Source organism: Dreissena polymorpha, chromosome 6 (genome assembly GCF_020536995.1).
Source record: "Dreissena polymorpha isolate Duluth1 chromosome 6, UMN_Dpol_1.0, whole genome shotgun sequence".
Lineage (NCBI taxonomy): Eukaryota > Metazoa > Mollusca > Bivalvia > Myida > Dreissenidae > Dreissena > Dreissena polymorpha.
The window spans coordinates 106,995,406-106,999,876 of NC_068360.1; the positions used below are offsets into that span (position 1 = coordinate 106,995,406).

The 4,471-nt window shown below is 34.5% G+C and overlaps 1 long non-coding RNA gene across 3 annotated transcripts; it reads left to right on the forward strand.

The window, feature by feature from the left end:
- Window positions 1-215: 215 nt before the first annotated feature.
- LOC127836500 (uncharacterized) lies at window positions 216-2,180 on the forward strand. Of its 3 annotated transcripts, none has more exons than XR_008028795.1 (4): window positions 216-285; window positions 707-811; window positions 1,257-1,379; window positions 1,803-2,180. It is a non-coding gene; the product is annotated as an uncharacterized LOC127836500 (long non-coding RNA). The 3 variants fall into 3 exon arrangements; XR_008028793.1 differs by lacking the exon at window positions 216-285 and adding an exon at window positions 306-421; XR_008028794.1 differs by lacking the exon at window positions 216-285 and adding an exon at window positions 307-462.
- Window positions 2,181-4,471: the final 2,291 nt, after the last annotated feature.

A 4,471-nucleotide genomic window follows, 5' to 3' on the forward strand; every position in this document is an offset into this window, starting at 1 on the left:
TTAAAATAATGCAAAATATGATGAAAACATATAAAATCTATTTACCCTGCATTATTATCCTTGAAATTTCAAAACATCCGGTCCTTAGCGCCACCTTGGAAGTAGCATTGGCTCATTTATTAATGCATCTCCAAAAAGAGGTAGCGCCCGTGATTAACGGCCGTGCTTAATATCTACTCTGTACAAAAAGTAGTGCATACAATCGCGCGAAGATTGAAGAATGTCAAGCATGTCTTCATAGAAACCTAGAACATCAGAAACTTTGTTACAAATGCAACATTATCAGTGAGTTCAGTAAGTGGAACTTTTGACGATGGCGGAGAGAATAGCATTGTTATCGTTTCCACTCGATGGATTCGCCGATAATTCGGACATAGATCAGATTGGGATCAATAACACGAGTGCATAGGATCAAATACATGTGTTACCACGTTGTATTTTTACTGCTTTTGTTAAAATTGTGTAAAACCATAATTATGTTGATCATCGTTATTGTTATGTAACTTGTATTGTTCAATTCAACGTCGATATATTAATTTATTTTTGTGTTCAACTTATTGTTTAAAGTTAAGTATTGTTACGAATCCGTTATCTAGTTTTGTTAAAGCTGACGTAGACTAAAGGATTGTAAGTTCGTCATCAGCGTTGTTTATCAAAATTAATGAATACATTATTTATGATTTTACATATTTTATATATTTTGAAGGTGTGTGTTGTCAGTTAGGGTCGAAGATACGCCGAACAAATTCGGCCTCTCTATACACACATATTTTGCAGGTCTCATTTGCGACTGCAAAGGTCAACATATCAGGTTTGTCAGCTATAGGTTTGTATTCTTCTTATCCACATTGCAGCTAGAATAACTGGATAACGTAACTATTATATAGCCGTTAATGTAATAAATCATATTTCTAATCTTACAATAAATACATGTAAGACAATACTCCACTTGAAAGTGTTGTATGTTTAAAGTTTTTGTGAAAAAAACTGAGAGTATGTTACGACCAAACTTCCTTTAAGAAAGCGCTGTTGCTTGATGGAAAATCTACATTGGACACACACATATTTTAAGTATTGATTAGTGAATTATTCATTTATGATTAATTTGATGAATCAAAGTTTAATTTTGTTTAATATCTGTAAGATAATTTGAAATTTATATTATAATATAAACATTATATTTAGGAAATTGAGTTAACTGCACATTCTTTTACAAAAAATGTGTATTTTGAATGTACGCTTCATTTATTTTTAAGGAATTCTGTGAAACTGTGGCACTATGTATGGTACGTGGGCGCACAATTTTTGTCGACAAAAGGATATTGGCAATTTTGTGGGTGCATACAGGAGCGTGGTTAACCGATTTGGAATAAGCAAAGGTAAGTTTTGAGTAAAGAAGCCTTTACAATTGCGAATATGTTTATTGTTTTGGAAGACTTGCAGGAAGGGGCCCTAGCCTTCATATATTAAAAAAGCTGAAGGGGTATTTATGAAAAATCCTATATCAAGTGTGCAATCTGTTACAGTATTGACAATCAAATGAGACATGACCAGAAGTAACACTTCATTTACTCAATAATTTGTCAAGCTAGCGTAGTGGAAATTGTGTCCGCCTAGTGATTTCAACGTTTCTGATTCAACCCTGTTTATCAGCGTTCTCTTTATTATCTTGATATTTACGAAGCACTGATTCTGCCCAGAAAACAAACGATATAGTGTCTTCATAAGCCTAAGACTTTCAATGCAACCAAGCTAAAATAAAATGGCCAAACTCTGGCATGAAATATACTTTTTTTATACAGGGACTTTACATCTCACGGTCATTTCAACATGTAGAGTCTTGTCAGTAATGATTGAGCAGCACATCACATGTCCAGAATCTCGTCATGCGGAATGTATAGCGTTGTAGGGGCTGTAAATGGAACTCACATGGCATGTCCTGTTCCAACATCCGAGCATAGGTCCTCGTTTAACAACAGGAAAGGATAATCCAGTTAGTTCTTCAAGTAGTCTGTGACAGTAACTTAAAATTCTCAAACTTTGGACATTTTCCCTGGATGTCCAAGTTCTGTACACGATATAGGATATTAAAAACGTTGCGTCTCACAAGTGTTGATCACTCCAATATTAGTTTAAAATGTGTTCATTGACCGACACTTTTGGCTGCTGAAAATAATACATTTTGGTATGGGAGGCGGAAAACTACAACGGGCGAGGCATGGTATGGTATTACGCAAGGGGGGGGGGGGGGTTAGAGGGTTAGGGTTTGGGTTAGTGTTAGGGGTCGGGTTAGGGTTTGGGTTAGCCTAAACCCAACCCTAACCCTAACCCGACCCCCATCTCTAACCCTTACCCTAACCCTTTTTTGCGGTTATCACCCCTGACCATGCCTCGCCCGTTGTAGTTTTCCGCCTCCCTTTCGGTATAGTCTTTATGTCTCATTTCGCAGTGTTTTTAATCTTGATTTTAATTACCAAATGGTAAAAATGTCATACGTTTCTTTGAAGACCAATCACATACTTTGCGATCTTACACTAAACATTATTGGGGCTCCGATGTTGACATTTTGACAATATTACCGTAAGTTTACCAGAGCAAAAAGCCGATACTGATATTTTTACTCGAGAAAGATTCAGAATCAAAACATGTGTCTATGTGTGGTATGAACAAATTTACAGAAAGAGTGGGGATTTACCAATGGCTTACATCATTTATGCTAAACTACACAACAAAGATCGTCAACCGGTTTTCCATGTTGTTATTTAACAATTTTGGAAAGCAAGAAAGAACGTTTTTTAGCTTGCTTAGTTTACGTATTTTAAGCATAATTGATTAAATTACAGCTATCCATTTGGGATTTTAGGAGACAAATTGAATGCATTTGCGATCTCTGCTCTAATTTTTAATCCGTCAATAAAGGTATTTAGATAAAATTTTATAACGTTCTTAAAGTACGCAGGTGTACGTAACAGTGCTTTAAAACAATGTATAATAACTGCAAATAGGATACCTGGTTTCATACAAAAGTTACAGAAGTTACAAATGTCATTTGAAATTGTAACATACAAATGTCTTTAGTTAATCACAATGCCTAAAATAGTAGGGTCTTCTTTGGCCTTAAGGTACTTTTTCACAGAAATAACAAAGACAGTACCATACGTGCAGAAAAATAATGCATAAATTATATGCAAACTGTAGATAAAGAGTTTTATGGAATCTTGAACATAAAGCGTGTACACGTTTGCGAAAGACTTTAAAGATCGTTTTACGGCATTGCTTTATTTTGGCAGTACTCGATTCCGTGGTTTTATTATCATGTCCCTTGTGTGGGTTGCGGGTCTTCAATAATTTAAGTAAAATCAGCCAAACATTTTAAAAGTATCCCGTTATTTATAATCGTATAAATATCTACAAGCGATACATCATAATAATAACCTTATACACATTAATTACTAAATCGAAAGTTAGCAGTCATGTTTGTATTTACTTTGTTGATTTACGCGAAATCTTTTTAAATTATCTGGCCTCGGCTGGCATCCGCCTGTTGTTGTAGATCTAGAGTAAGTGAATATATTCAGCTGTAGATACTGACGGATTTTAGTCAGATTGTTTCTGATATTTTTGACATTTTGTATAAGTGAAACGCGTTTTCTGTTTGTTAGTATTAAGTAATGTCACTTGCCTACGTGTTCGTCTTGTTTAAAATACCTGCATTGTCAGCATGTTTTCCGATATTACCAGAGCGTATGCAACGACAGGAAGCAGAATATGAGGATACCTTTACGTCCACTATCGTTCTGCACATAATTTACTCATTTATTTAATTTGGTCTGCTTAAAACACCTTTTCAAAAGTCATCAACGTGTTACTTTGCCATTTCCGAAGCCAGGGATTTATCATTCATTCTAGTGAGTGAAAAGATAGGTGAGAACTGTGAACGATTCAATTGAGACCAGGGAACTTTTAATCGGGTCATCTATATCAACACATATTCATGAACTCGTGTAATTATATATGTATCGGAAATAGGTTTACCCTAATGACAATGTATGGTTATCTGGTTAGAGACCAGGCGGGTTTAAGTTAAATAAACAGCTTAAGCAGTGTTTAGTATAATACTTTTCCTCATTTAGAAATCCTTTTTGTATTCTTAAAAAGATCAAGTTTTGGCGATGACATTAGCTGAAATACAAGTTTAGCAATTGACTGTTGTTAAATAACTGTCAGAGTGTAAAATGTTAATAAGTTTAAGAATTTAAACATTTCTAACAACACCTGCGCACGGATATTTAGGAGTTGTAAGTAACTGTGTATTTGTTAGATATATTTGAGTATATATGTGTTCAGTATGCTTTTCACTTGTAGTTATATTTGTTCAGGTAATATAATATGTTACTAAAATAAAAGTCAGCTTTAAATGTTCTTGTTCAAAGAGTTTACTAGTTTGGAAAGTATTAACATATTTGGATTT